Source organism: Lasioglossum baleicum, chromosome 7, assembly GCF_051020765.1.
Source record: "Lasioglossum baleicum chromosome 7, iyLasBale1, whole genome shotgun sequence".
Lineage (NCBI taxonomy): Eukaryota > Metazoa > Arthropoda > Insecta > Hymenoptera > Halictidae > Lasioglossum > Lasioglossum baleicum.
This window is the reverse complement of record NC_134935.1, coordinates 18,654,455-18,670,389: the sequence shown is the minus strand read 5'-3', so window position 1 is coordinate 18,670,389 and position 15,935 is coordinate 18,654,455. Positions and strand designations below refer to the sequence as shown.

At 45.1% G+C, this 15,935-nt stretch overlaps 1 protein-coding gene and 1 long non-coding RNA gene across 4 annotated transcripts in view; one reads left to right on the top strand and one right to left on the bottom strand.

Moving 5' to 3' along the window:
• The window catches only part of Grh (grainy head), a 250,160-nt gene that overhangs the window by 115,030 nt on the left and 119,195 nt on the right, over window positions 1-15,935 (bottom strand). The window lies entirely within an intron of this gene.
• On the top strand, window positions 9,807-12,599 carry LOC143211043 (uncharacterized). The gene is made up of 2 exons (XR_013009374.1): window positions 9,807-11,055; window positions 11,137-12,599. It is a non-coding gene; the product is annotated as an uncharacterized LOC143211043 (long non-coding RNA).

Here is a 15,935-nt window from a genome sequence, read left to right as displayed (position 1 = left end):
CAACCGGAGTGTACTCGTTTATTGCATTTCTCTCAACAACTTGTTAATGACTCTCAAAAAAACATTACAAAATTTCTATTAATGTCTATTCTTTGCTCGCTAATGTGTATATTAATTTATGATATTAAAATGAGAATTTATGCAAATATGTTAAATATAAAAGCTTTCTAATAATCTATGTATACATATTGTGAAATTGCGCGTCTTCAAAAGTTTGTAACGTGCGAGAAAGAACTGTAAACAGGCCGTGGGCCGAGTTCGGCGAAGACGCTGTGTTTATGTTTTTTCCGCGAGAGCGAATCCGGCGTTTGAGTCTGTGTGTTTTGTGTGCGGCCGCAGGTGTTCAGTCGAGGCGTCCGAGGCGCGTGTTGGTCGGTCGTAGTCGGTCGTAGCCGGTCGTAGCCGGTCGTTGGCCGTCTACGCAACAATAGCGTAATACATACATAAAGATTGTTCTTATACAGTTCCTCCACGTATTCCTTCCAGAATTTTCATTATTTAAGTAATCCAGTCATTTATTGGTTCTTATTGAACACATATTAAGGGTTCAAAATTGCATAATTTTCTTGAAATTGAAGCAAACGAGTTGAGATTTTTTCACGTGAACGAAAAATTGGTTTAAGAAAATTTTTGAAGAATTGCTGTTAGTCGAAATTGTGATAGCCTGTGCCTGTGCTCCTTTGATTGTCTTTTTTAGCTGAGCCTTTAATCAATGCGTTTTGTACGTCTATGTTAATTATGTATATGCACGGTGAAGACACTTGAACATGAGACTCGTGAAAGTCGCAGATTTTTAGGTTAGTCTGGCAATGTACTGTAGCTAAAAATATACTGCTAATCTTAGCGCTGTATGTTTAATATGGCAAATATTAATTTTCTATAAAATTATTGGTTAAGAAATTCCTTTGTCTTCAACAAACCCCCTATTTTTATGGTAATAACTAGACTGCTCTTCGAGCACACTTAATCCGTAATCTAGTGATAATTAAAAATTAAATGGTCTCGATATCAATTTGCATAACGCATATAAAAATTAATTATCTAGATCTTTACATAATTTTCCATTATGTTATTATAATTTCCAATATGTTATTAAGATCGGAATAAGAAACAGGTTTTTTTGTCTCACAGCCACGAAAGTCCTCGTCGTAACAATAAAGTAATAAATCTGCCAATTTTTAGTTGGCTCACATTTTCTAGTATTTTAGAAGACACATAAGTGCATAAATATCCGCAGTTTACTCGTAAGGTCAAAGTGGAATTTCTCTTCAGCGAAGAGAATTAGAAAGTTTTTAAGATTGATATTTATAGGAATTGTCATATAAATCATTTCTTAATCCTGCAGTGCCAATGTTCGTGTAATAAAAGGAGGACTGTACACTGTACACTGTACACATATATGAAAACTGCTTAACTATACTCGTCCTTTGACTTAGAGAAACGTACACGTTCACAAAAAATCAACAATATTAAATTAACAATAAATATTAGCAATAAGCTTACGTAAAAGATACAGGATCTCTGATCACAGCGAAATCCATTTAATTCGTATGTCAAGGGGTTAAAATGATTATACATATATGTACATATACATATGTATACATATACATATTGTATGTATAGCAGTGAATGTGTCCATGCATGGACACTGGACACGTATGAAAATAGCTACATGCGCAGTTGTATGCTTCCGAATAATGCAAATTACGCCTCGTAAACGAAAAAATATCTTTTATCTAGCGTTTTTGACAACTGAAAAACCCCATGTTTGTATTATCGAGAAACGAGAACGCGAATCCCGCACCCTTGCAATCCTGGAAAAGGAGTCTGCTCTCGTAAGATTGACGGAAAGATCGTGGATCCCGATCGCGAAGACGATCGCGTCGCATCGTTTCCCCGTGCAGAAGACGGATTACGTCCAGGGGAGAAGCGTTCGGCTCGGTGTGTGTGTCTTGTAGCTGGTCGGATCAAAATAACAAAGGTGGGTATCGTCGGCAATAGGTACTGTTCACGACCAATTGGACGCAAATGGGCGAGGGCATGCAGCCTCGCGGGATGCTCGTGCTCGCAAGGGGACAAGGGAACGTCCGAAGAGGGAATCGATCGGTCATTACCATAATTTGTGTATGAGTGCCACCTGGAAGGTACACAGAGACAGACCGGGATCGATCGGCCGGGAACGGACGCGGACGGCTCGCGAACCCCCTTTGGGCTGGTCTTTGCTGGTCTTTCTCTGGCTACTTTCTCCCTGCGGCCCTTCTGGCTTCCTTTGCCGATGGTATGCGACTCGCATACGGTGCGGTGTGTGCGAGAAAAACGGGTTCGTCGAAACGATGCCGATCTCGTCGCCGAGAATCGGCGGCGGGGAAGAATTTTTCTCTTTTCTTTTCGCGTCCATTGAGACCTGCTAGAAATCGCCTAGGAGGTTTGCACGTGTCGATTATCGTTCCCTTTTTCTCTCTCTCCCTCCCCCTCCCTCCGTTCCCCTGCTTCCTGGCTGCCCGGTGCAGCTCGTTGCGCTTGGGCACCTCTTTCTCGCTTTATGTCTCTCTTGACAGAAAGAGGAGGAGGGGGAGGGGTGGATGTAGTCCGATGCAGAACGATGTCGTTCCGTTCGCGACAAATTTACGGCCGAGCGAGTAAACCGTGTTCACTGTCCGGGCCGCGACTCGCCCGTTGATAAGGAACTCGAAACCGCTCCGCTACCGTGTCGTCTCGCTAAAAGTACACCCTATCGGCGGGACACCGGGCTGATTTACTAGTTAATCGATTGAATTTCGCGTACACCGCTTCCTGCAGTCCCGCCGGCAAGACCTCTTTTCAGATGGAATTAAAACGGCGCGGCGCGGCGCGGCGAGGAGACGGAAAAATCTCGCGGACGACGGTTTTAAAGGATCCGAGACGGCCGTTGCGTAACACTGTTAATTTCCTCGATCGGCACGGAAAGTTTCCATCGGGGTATTTGCATATCGCGCGCGCGCGCTCGCGCGACTTAAAGGACGCGCGTTGCGTTCCAGAGAAAGTACCCGAGCCGTTATGCGTTATCGCGAAATGCGTGTGCGCCGCGGCTCATTATCGGCCGCGTATGTGGAGCGGACATAGAAACCGAGACTACCGTAATTCTGTCCGAGATAAGGGGTCGGTTCCCGTAAAATCGAAAAATCATCGCTGTCCTTTTCCTGTTTTCCTAACAGCAATTCGGTTACCTTTTTCATTATTACTAAACCTGTCTTAATAGTCACGGGTATTTGTTGCCTTATACGAATTACAAGATTGAATCTATTTGGACTTTTACGCGGTTCATATAATATTATATAATACTCTACTGAATATATCAGATGATTGCACAAGTTCGTGCCCCATTTTCATAGATTCATATATGTATTTTCATAGATGAGTGTAAAAAACCAAAGTAAAATGATAATGTCTTTTTGCAATGTCTCTTCTAATGTCAACAGAAGTAAAATGAAAATGTAAGTTCCGTTTTAATAATCTGAAAAAGTCGAAAATACTATAACAATATTCTTATATCCTTCTAATATCTTTTTAATTTTGTATTCTTGTAACTGCATAATAGACATCGCAGTCTATTGATTAGAATTGATTGCATAGATTGTGACACAATTCGACTCGAAAATGGACTTAGCCTAGGCAGAAATGCTACATTGTTTTATCATTAGATACAATCGCATTCGTCAAGGTTGTACCCAAGATATCGGACATTGCGAGCGACTGGATGAATGAAATCGATCACTGTAGCCGAACGCGACGCATGTCATTTTATTTATTAGTTTTTTTTCACTTCTAAATTTATTCTGGGAACAGGTTCCGCGTATTATGGTACAGCCTATACAGTGTCGTTAATAGAATAGCGAAGAGAAATGTGGGTATAATTATAACGTGCGCAGCGCGGAGACAGTTTCAACCACGCATTGAAATTACCCGAACGGCGACATTGCTTATCGCGCGTTCAAGTCACCGTGGAGACGATGATATGTACTTGGCGAGCAGACTGCAGGAATTTTATGCAAATTCACTTTTTTTCTAGAAGAATTTAATGGAACGGGAGTCTGATCAAATTTTCTTCGCTATCGGTTTTCAGTGAATCGAAAATGAAACAAAATTACGGTAAATATTCAACTTTATATTCAACGGGCTTCGGAAAATGCCTGACAAACGCATAAACTTCCACGGCCAATTTAACTCTTAGCACTCGGATGGTGATTCTGAGGCGCCACTGAAAATTGCTGTACACCATTATTCAAAATATTGTTTACATTATTACAATATTAAACATTTAGGTATCGTACGAGTTATTATTTCATATCTATGAAATTTAAAAAATCATAGGGGATGGAATTATTCTAGATCGGAAGAAATGTTGAATTTTAGTGTTAAAATAGCTCCGAGTGCAAAGGGTTAAATGATTACAATAATTGAAGGGAGTTTTCTTCATTAATGATTCGAAAAGTGGGTAGATCAAACACAAACCTGACCATTACTATTGTATTATTTCGAACCCATTAATATTATCAAGACGAAAAGTAAATATCTATGTAGTTCTCACAGGTTGAAAATAAGACCGACAATAATTCTTGGCTCGCATAAAAATCCACAGCCTAGTATATACATATAATGATCACAAATATTTTCAAATTACACTTGAAGTATTTCCACTTATCTGGTCATGAATAAATTAAAAATTGACTTCACACGTTACCCGAAACCTCGATGAAAGATATTTCTGTTCGGAAATAACGCGAGATCTCAGATACCCGCCAAGAATTGTCCTAATATTCCAGAGAATATCGTTCCAACGTAAACATTGTTTTCTTACGATTCGCTAGGACCATCACTGGCACCCAACATGATTGGAAACATTTGCCAAACCTCCATCGCAGCGAGACCACCTATTGGTGTTGATCAGACGTGCGAAGCCATTGAATAAATCGAGAACTCTTCTGAAAGGTCAAGGCGCTTGTTATCTCGTAGGCGGTGTCTACGACTTTTACAAGGATCGGTGACTATCTCTTACAAATTGTTTTTTTTTTAGGAAGATCGCTGGCTACGATCTTCGCGATTGCCTGAAATGTTATGAGGGAGGCCGGTTAGGATGACTGTCCACCTGCGAGGACCAGCGTTCGACGCCAAAAAGAGGCTTCGGGTAGAATCGCGAGCGCGTCGGACGCGCAGTCCTCGTCGCGTCGCGCGTCGCGCGTCGTGGTAAGCCGAGACCTCGACGCGATCGTATATCAATCGCTATAGGTACATATACGTTGTGCGAATAAATATAATTATAAGTAAGAGCAAGGCTGGACCACGCCCTGTCTCCGCTCTGCTCTCTTTTTCGCTCGGACGCGCTGCTCTCTCGCTCGGTGCGTGCGTGTGCGTGCGTGCGTGTACGGGCTCGCACGGTATCCTTGCGCTCTCTTTTCTCGTCTGTTTTTCTCTCCTGCTCTCTCTCTCTCTCTCTCTTTCTCTCTTTCTCCCTCTCCTTCTCTGTTCCTCTCTGTGTTCGTTCCTCTTTCGGACGCTGGATCTGTTCGTCTTCGTCTCGATCGCGTTTTCTGTCTTTCACCGGGTTTTATACTCTCTCCGTTTCACCGGGTTGCTCTCTTTTCTCCGGCGTTCTCCTTCTTTTGCGCCTCTTCCCGGTACGTCTGTCTCCGTTTGTGGACGTAGGTACGGGCCACGCCGCGCGGCGGCCAGTCTTTTCTCTCGTTTTTCCACGGCTTTTCCTGCTCCGTCCTACTCCAGCGCGCGCACGCCTCATTGAAAGCGCCGTGCGCTCCGCAACGATAAATGGGTTTAGCTCCGGTTAGCTCCCTTTCCTTCTATCGTCCGCCACCAGAATGGATCGCGCGCGCACACTACACACGTCCGAGAGATGCGTGCGGCTCCAGAATACCCGGAGGCGAACGACTATACACGCCGCGAAATCCATGAAGGATCGATTCTGATCGCCCTTGATGCGAGTTGTCGTGCTGCGCCGCGAACGCCGCGCGATCCACCAGCGAGCATCATCGTTCAGACGCTTTTCAGATATATATTATTATATAATATAAAAACATTGATTCGCTTTATCTTATCCAATGTTAAACTGTTTCGACTTGCACCATTTCTGCATTAACCGGTTCAGGGGTAAAAGAAGCTCGATAATATGCTTTTAAACAATAATTTCGGTGGTATTTGTTACGTTATATTGATTCGAAATATTTGTTGACTTATGAATGGTATCGTTTTCGAACAGTTTCTTGAGAGACACCTTCGAGAGACTCCGCGAAGAGAGCAGAGCACGGCTCTTTGTCAACTGAATCACACGTCGTTACCGGGAATATGCAATAACCTCCGGGGTACTCGTCTCCTCACTCCACGCTTGTAAACGTTTTTTCACCGATTTACATTAACGCGATCTTGTTAGCGTGCACGACTATAAGCGGCCGGGCATTTCTCTTCCTGATTTATACACTTATGAGCCGGATACTCGCCACCACGAATAGACGGCCGCCTGCTCTCTTTTCTTGTTCGGTGTCGGTCGCTCGCAACGCGCGTTATTTGTCGACAAATATCCCCGTTTCGAGGCGAACACGCCGACTTTTTGTTCGTTATCGGCGAATTTGCTCGCATGACGGCCAGCCAAGCTTTACGTTGACATGGTGTTTTTCCACTTTGTTATTGGCCGAATAAATAAAGCCAAACATAGCCCTTGCTTCGCGAATTTATTGACTATTTAATACATGCATTTTTGGGTTTTCCAACATTGTTATTCTCTGTTGTACTTATCGTAAACACTCTATTTCATTATTTACATTTGTTTTTAGTATATTTCGTACACGTTTTTTCTTCTCAGCAATTGGAGTTTGGATTTATGCTTTTAAATCAAATTTAGTGACAGACATTCAAATCTGATTTTGAGTTCTATGTACATCATACGAAAATTTCATGAAAATCGGCGTGTTACGGTTGGGTAACCTGCCTTGTTTGTGGATGTATACTATACAAGAGCTATACAAGAGCATTATGGACATGAGAAAATGCTGAAATCTGTCAAGAAATATTATTCAACTAGTTAATATTTGATATATGTATAACGATGTATCATTTCAAAATATATTTGATTTTTACAAAAATCAGCAAGTGATTCCCAACTTTTGGTCGGTAGTGTACATGCAACGTATGTATATCTTAAATATTTATACAAATATACATATACTATCTTCCAATTATCACCGTATACATACAACAAAGTCGAAAACGTGGTGTTCCTTGGCGATCGTCCTGCGGAGCCCGTGCGCAAAAACGTCTCTCGATCTCGACGGTTATCTCGACTCGGGGGTTATCGTGACATAATCGCGAAGCCATTTCCAGCGCTGGTACGCCGTGTCCGTCTTGTCCCTGCTAATCGGCGAACGCGATTAGACGCGTCGCTTTTCGCGTCTCAGCTCGTTGCCCGTGGATCCGCTCAGCTTTTACGAGGGAAAATCGCGGGGCATCATCGTCCAAAAAGGAGAACGAGACTCTCTGACGAATGATGCTCGAACAACTTCCAGTCTCGGTGGTCATCCGTGACCGGCGCGGCGCGGCGCGGCACCCGTCCTGTTGCGCTATCGGACCAAGAATTTCAACTAACCCGGAAAAACACCGAGCAAACAGTCTACCTGTAATTCAATGATCGTAATATCGTTTGGCGTTTATCGGCGACCACCGTGCGAGACCAACACTCTATCGCCCGGCACCGTAGTTTTATTTCGTTGCACCAGCAACCAGGAAGATTCGCGATTTCTTCTCTGATACGAGATACGCTCGAGTTTATTTTACCTTGCAACGGGGCAACGGATTGTTAGACTCGACGACTTTATATCGAAACGAATCGTTGTACCTTAATACACCGAATAACTTTTACGTGGCGTTGATGGTTTGTAAATTGAAATTGCAAATTGCCACATTAGGTTGTGCCGAAAGTTTGTTTCGTTTTCGATTAATGCGTGCAAATTTCGAATAGCTTGTTAAGCTTCCATTTGGTACACAGCACACATTGCACTTCTAGAACAACATCATCGTCTACAGTCTACAAAAATACAAAAAAATCACTGAAACCGTAAAATAAATCGTAGGGCAAGGGGTTAATATCGACATCTTGGATCGCAGTCTACTTCTAACAATCTAATCATTAGATTAAACCTTTTATGCGTTCCCGGGAAAAATGATTAGGCGAAAAAAATTTCAAAGAGTCAAAAGGTTAGACCAGGTGTATTATGCCCATCTTTCGTCGAAATTGTTAAAAACGGAGAAAGATGTTTATATACGATCCTATTTGACCCTTGATCCGCAGTCTATCGATTTTTAACGCGCTATCTTTATTGCCGATTTGTAATAATACAGAAACTTTTGAAAGCTGAATGCGAGTTCGCAAATTAGCAGGAACGCACGGAATGTCGTAATGCAACACTATTTTATGGTCTCGAGACTTTCAGCCTCGGTCTCCAATTGATACTTGGAATACTGTTGTTAATGATATAGTGTTAAAAGATTCTAGTTGAACAACGACTAGCAATTACTGTTAAATGCCAACTACACACCTCTGCGGGGTCCGAGCCTTGAGAAAAGAGTATCACGCGTGGTTATTTACGTTTCTGTGTCTTTCTTTATGCTTTCCGTGATATTATTAAACTGTTGACCGTCTCTCACGATCGATAACCTATAAGTATTCAACATCGTCGGTGCTTAGGCTGGATTTATTAGCTGATTTTCGTGCAATTTTCGAGACTGTGCTATGAAATCATAGGTATTTTATCAAATATACTATTATTACTAAAATATAATCCACGAGAAAAAAGAACTAGAAAGAAAGACACAATATAGAGGAACATATAGGAATATATTTATACACCACGTCGATTAATATAAATTTATTATTTAATCTCGGTACAGGGTTTTACCATTTTCCGATAAATGACAGAGAATTAGCTCGACAACGATTACCGAGATAAGTGCTTCCTCTCAGAGTCTCAGACAAATATGAAATCAGCAAAATAGATACACCGCATTACGTATTTTCTTACTATAAATACACAAATTACAAAGCAGGCGCAACTAATCTTCTATCGCGGTGAGCGATCTGATAAAAAGCTGGGTCCATTTCTTGCCAAAGAGACTACTGGCTGTAAGGATCTATTTATAGTAGGCGAAGATTACTTTCGAAACGAATATCGGTAGCGAACGTGTTCGGGTATAAAACGCGTCGAACACGCGTTTCCTGGATCCCGCCGGCCGGCGCGCAACGCGGCGAGGAACCCGCGAGCACGATTTATTTAAAGTTATCGAGGCGTAATCTCGATGCCATTTCGCCGTTCATGATCGGCGAGCTAATCGAACGCGATCAGAGCGAAACTAGATCCGAACGAGCGTCCTCGTATCGATCAAGACGTCGATTTGCATGCGCGTTAACGTTCCTCTCCTCTCCTCTCCTCTCCTCTCCTCTCCTCTCCTCTCCTCTCCACGCCTCTTCGCTGCGTCGCGCCGCGCGACCGGATAACACTCGTTCCAAAGGAAAGGAAAATCGCAGCAAACGATTTTCTGGGTTTCTACGAAGACGAGGCTTCCTCCCCAGTCACGAAATTATTAGCAGAGAGGATATGAAAGCGCTCGCGACCGACATTTTTCTGCCAAACGGAGAAAACGATTTTGATACACTTTTTTTCGTATCAACCGATTTTTTTCGATGAATCGTCTTTTACCGATGTGGCAAAGCTTTTACATGAATTTTTTTCATATGGCTTTGACGCCACAAAAGTGTCCCAATTTTTCTCCTTCCCAACCCCCTTGAAAAATCATACATGGTCACTTTCAAGAAATTAGTTTCTGAAAAAATGTCCAGCTAACTTTTTCGTGAAGTATGTATGCAGCTGACTTTCAAATAGTCTATTTCTCTGAAGTCGAAAACATCTACAGCTGATTATTTTCTCCAAGTGCTTCGGTAGCTAACAAATAAAATAATATGAAAATTTAATCGGAAAAATATGGTCAGTGAACAACACTTATCTGAAGATAGAAACGTAAGGAACTCCGGTGATACATTAGCAATGGTCGCGAATGTTTTATGTTTCGAGTTTCCAGTAAATTAATGGCGGCACTAGTGTGGATCAGGAAAAAAATGAAACAGTTACTAGGGCAAAATAGGAAAGTTAGACCAGACGGAGGCAGGCGGTTCGTCGCGCGTCGTAGAGAAATAAGAATGTGGAGTCGGATCGGGTACAAATTGGGCGGGTATCACGGCGATGCGATAGCGCGGAATTAATTAATTTACACCGTTGATTTAATAAACGATTGGATCGCGCCTGGAGTTACAGGCGAGAAACGAAAGTAGTTGATCCGGTCGGCGCGAAAAGTTAACGATTAAAAAGTTTATCGGCATCACCGGGGCTGTCGCCGTACGTTCTAGTGATAAGGCCTATAAATCGGATGCTTTCTAAATTTCGCCGGTTAGTTACGATTACGCGCGCAGCAGCGTCGCCGATTGACATTTCGAGAACGGCGCGGCGAGGCGCGGCGCGACGCAGCAATCCTTCTTTAACCGTGCGTTGAAATCACCCGGGTCTACGTCTTAAGTAACATTACGTTCCCCGAGTTGTTTCTACACGGTTACAACTTGTAACGTCGATTCAACTTCTTTACGGCACTGTCTAAAGTTTATTGCCCTGTAAAAAAACGCCAGGTCCAAGTGATATGTCTGCGGCGTTTTTCACGATCGGATATACAATGTATTATGGTATATCTGAACGCTTGGACATTCGCTCCAACAAAGTCGTGTCGGGTTATCGTCGCGGAAAAAAAAAATAATTAGACACCGTATACTAATGAGCATTCATGTCTTCATCGCGTTGCGAATTCACGTCCTTGATTAAGGATTTTATTAACCGTCGTTAGCGCCTGTTTTATTCGGATACGCTTCCCATATTTTTATGAATATTTCTTAATATTTCTTCGGTAATGCGGTTTGCGAACATGAAACACATCGTCGGACATATCGAAGTAAAAGATGCGGAGGAAAATAAGGTTAATATTCTGGTAGAATGCGCTTTTACATCGATGTCGCAATTAGAGAATTCATTTTAACGAAATCGAAAATGTTCGCAGAGGGATTCCACGATTTTGATACTTTGCCTAGCGGAAGCCTATTGATAGGTTTGCTAATCACTGGACTGTATGTAAAAAAAGCTGAATGATTTTCTTTTATATTGATTCGAAAAATTTGTTAAATTGTAAACGATATTGCTGTCGCTTTTAAACAATTTTTTATTCAGCAATTCTCAAGGGTCTCTAATGTCTTTACAGTTTTCTTTTTCATTCTGCTATGAACGTATAAAACTGTATACTGTTTGAAATTGCAGCCACCGATTTCTTCTGTAAACGCGTGAAACCCGCAGTCTAATTATCAGGCACGAGAAGTTCGTGTGATCGAACATCGTGAAAAATCTCGCGTACTGACAGAACGATTAAACCCGTTTGTAACAAGAGTAACATCGAAATTACGCTTGTCCGCACTTGGGCGAGTACAGTGAAAAAGCACGGAACAAGAATGCAGATGCTGGAAATCGACTAAAACAAGGTGTAGGGCACGAACGAACAGGAGTCTAAACGACGACGACGACGGCGACGACGCCGAGTTACGAGTTTCGAGAACTGAAGGGGCAGCGCGCGTCCGTTCGTACGAACCGATCGCGTGACCGATTTGCGGGTCGATTTGAATCGTGCCCGAGAAAGTGTAATTCCTAGAAGTATGAAGTCGCTGTCAAGAGGCTCGCGAGTCGTCTCCGGAGGGGTCCGTGATCGCCGAGGCAATTCTCATGGTAATTTAAAAGGCGATTTGCAGTCGGGCTGGCCGGCCGGCCGGGGCCCGATTCGTGGCACCCATCCGAATTCCATGGAAATTGCGAGCCGAACTCGGGCCCGGGCTGCGCAAGTCTGTAACGAGCAAGCCTGGCGAGCAAAAGCGAGCAATCCGGCGCCGCTAAAAAGCGGGCCACGCCTCTTTTCATCCGTGCATGCGAGATCGCAATTGTCGCGGCTCGCGCGAGTGAGAGCAAGAAATCGCGAGCGCAGAGAAAGACCACGAAGACGAAGACGAAGACGAAGACGAAGACGACGACGGGGACGACGGCGCGGCGTGCAACCGTCATAAATCAAAAGCATTCCTCCTGGCACGGTGACGTAAGAAAAACAGCTGCTAGCCGGACACTGTGCGCACGAAGGCGTCGGATGATATGCATGAGCCCGAGGATCCCTCTCTCTCTCTCTCTCTCCCCGCGTGTGCGGGTCGCGCGCTCGCGGAAAGTTACACGTGTGTAAAGCTTGTCGCGCGAACAATAAGCGAGATAGCACAAGGCTCGCTAATTCCGGCCGATTGTGCCCTCTTCGTGGCTGTCGTTCAACACGCGCTGACAAAAAGAACACCGGCCGGAGAAAATAAAAAAGGAACGAGACAGCGCCTCGGAGAAAAAGGAGGAACTTGACCGTGGATCCATCCGGACAGCTGCGCGCGCGGTCCTCCCCGTGTCTCCTCCTCGATTCTCTGTCTCTCCACCGCGGTCAATTGTGCTCATCGCGAACCAACGAGAACGAGAGAGAGACACGCGTTCTCTCTTGTCCTTCTTGTCCTTCTTCTCGCTTTGACGAACGACGCGACGCGACGCTCGACGGCCCGTTTCGGGGCGGGCGGCCGCGACTGGCCAAGCCATTGTACTCGCTGTCCCGTTCCGGATCGAATTTTTGCCCGGCGCGGAATTGCGGATTGTAAGCGAGAATCGCGACCCGTAGTCCGACATCAACTCGGAAAACCGAGGCTGATTCGCCGGGACGTGTGGGAGTGTCCTTGAGTCGCCCGGAGGGTATTGTGAATCGTGAGGAAACGAGCGGATACGCGCCGCGCCGGCGCGGTGGTCGCGTGTTTCGCGGATCACGAGCTGATCCGCGCGATGCCTTAGATCCCAGCTGTCCCGACATAGTCCCGAGCGGAACCGAGATCACTATACATGTAGAAGGGCCCCGTAACTGCATTCGCTTCTTGCGCATCGCTTCCGCGGAATTATGCTTGCTCTTTCGATTCGAAACTCGCTTCGGGATGGACGCTGCGTAGGGACGATGAAGGAATTATCTTTGTGGGCTCGTCTTTCATGGAGCCGAGTGGAATTATCAAGTTTCTCTTCGATTTTGAACTTTAACCATTGTGTAGCGCTAACCAAAATATATATTATTATTATTCTAATATTAGTAATAATATACTAAAATGTATCAATACTATTACAAAATAATATATTATACACTATTTGATATATATTATACATATTATGTACAAAATGAGTATTAAACACCTTTTGTATTTAACTTATTTGCAGAAATTCTCATTTTAAGACCATAAATTAATATGTTAGCGAGCAAAGAATGGACATCCAGAGAAATTTTGTAATATTTTTAGAGGAACATTAACAAGTTGTTGTAAGCCGTAAGCGATGCAGGAAGAGTCGCCGGGGAATCCGCGCGTGAGGAATTCTGTCGATGATCGAGTCGAGGCAGGAACACACCCATGTCCGCTGACTATGATTAGACAGATGCCAGGTATCAGGCCACCAGGACGTCGGACGTGGAGAGACGCGGCCATGCGCGTTTGATACGCGGATGTAAACGGAGCCACGCACGTCGGCTAGAGCTTTCTCCGATTTGACGGAAGAAAGAAGTGGGTATCCGGTGTCTCCGATACCTGGCCTCACCGCTCGGAACGGTACGCTGACGAGATCATTTGATTTCTCGCGGAGACCGTGGATGAAAACTACCACCTCTCACCGCTTTTCTTCCTCCCAACGTGTACAAAACATCTTCCAAAATCTAAAAGGTTCCTTTTATTTATTTAAGCATTTCAGATCTCAACTGACACCGAGATCTATTTCTGCTGCGCTAACAATAAGTATTAGGTGTGCAAATAAGTTCCATCCCCCTTGTGTTTCTACGCTCATAACTTCTGAACGAATTCGAATTACTTCCCGATTTTGATGACATCTGAAAGAGCGTTCTCTTAGTTTTAAGAAGAATCGTGATGAGCGATTCAGTTCAAATTCTGTTCCTGTTCGTCGACCAACGAATTACCAATAGAACGATTAAGCAAGCACAGCCGAAGTCGTCAGCTAACGCAACATGATTACAGTCACCTCGAGGAGCCACGAGAAGCACTCAGCGATGATTGATTACAACCCCCGTACGACGCGACGCGGCGGTTGTTCATGCATTTACAATAGCGAACTCCGCGAAGCAAGGTCCAACGAAACTCTCGGTTGAACGAAGTAGAACAGAGGCACATTCTCCCTTACCTAGCGAAGAACGTTTACCGAGGCTTAACGAGCATCAACGTGATTCCTGTCTCGATGAATTATTCCAGAAAGAAGCGAGGATTTGCATAAAGGTCCGAGCGATCTAATAACCGTTTAGGGTTACATGAAACTTCCTGAATTACGCTTAATGGGTAGCAGTAAGGGAGAAGATCGGCGACGCGATAATGATGGCGCGGCTTTTCGTCGAGTTCGCCGGTAGCTGGAACGGAACGGTTGGCGAGGCCTTCGGAGGAGCAGTAGTATACCTTAGCTACCGTTACCTTCGATCTCTCTCGGTTCGGATTGCCGCGCGAATGGCTCTGCCAGCTGGTCTAAGGTGAAACGGTCCGCCCGGCGCGCGGCGCGGCGTTCCCATTCATACGTCCCATCGGGCGAGCTCGCTTACTCGCTGCTGGTTAGCTTGCTCGCGCGAGCAAGCGAGCGCACGTTCCAGCGGTTAACGATAAGTAAAGGGTCGCCAGTGGAACACCCTCGGCGCGGTTAGCGTGGCAGCGCTTTGAAACGAGACGGATGATGGTAGAGGACGGAGATCAGTCTGCCGCGCCGGCTGGAGAAAGAGGGAAAGAGTCCGCTGCCAAGCCAAGCCACGCCAAGCCGCCGCGCCGCGCCGGAACAAGTGCAGGCTCGCCCGGCCGCCCGGTCTCTCGGCGCGGCGCGGCTGCAGGCGGGCAGACAGGTTGTCCAGATTCCACGGAAGGTCGTTTGCTTTGCTTACCGCGGGTCGCGAGAGACAGACTCGTACGCGTCGCGGCCACTTCGACCATATGTACTTAGGAATGAGAGGGACGAGGACGCACGAACAGAAAACCAGCCATCCCGGGACAACCGAGACACCGGGGCAACAGAGGCTACCGACGCGCGACGCGACGCGACGCGACGCGACGGAAGGGGCACGCACCAGCATAGCGGTGATTCGTGCACAAACACAAGCCGACCCGTGTTTACGGAGCTGGATTGCTGGATACCCGCCGATCACCGGTACACACCACACACCGTCCGCGAAGCAGTCGCGACGCGGGTCCCGCTGTTGGACGCATCCGCCGCTTCCTTCTTTGGGGATGATCGCAGAACCCGGGACTCGGTGACCCCGAGTCAGGCTGCCTCCGGTGGAGCTTTCCGGTGATCGTGGACCGAGTTTGGTATGCCCTTCGTTCGTCACAAGAATAACTCTTAACCCTCTTAACCCCCTCTTAACTCCATCGTACAATTATTGAATTCATATTGCTGTTATTGTTGTTGTTCTCACTATTATTCATCTAATTGCTATGATATCGCCTAAATCCAATTGGCAACGTGTTCATCGTCAACTCTTTTCCAAGGACAACAATTATTCATACTGAAATCTTTCGCTAGTATTATGACTGCGCTTACCTGGGTCCGTCCGACATTAGCGACACAGACTTCCTCCACAATGTTTATCGACATATGTTTTCACCGATAACCCTTAGATTACCCTTTCGCATACACTTCCTTAGATGTACTTTTCGTGGTCAAATTTCTAACATACAGTTAGAAATTAATGTAAGCGTCGGCGATACGAAAGTTCGGACGTAG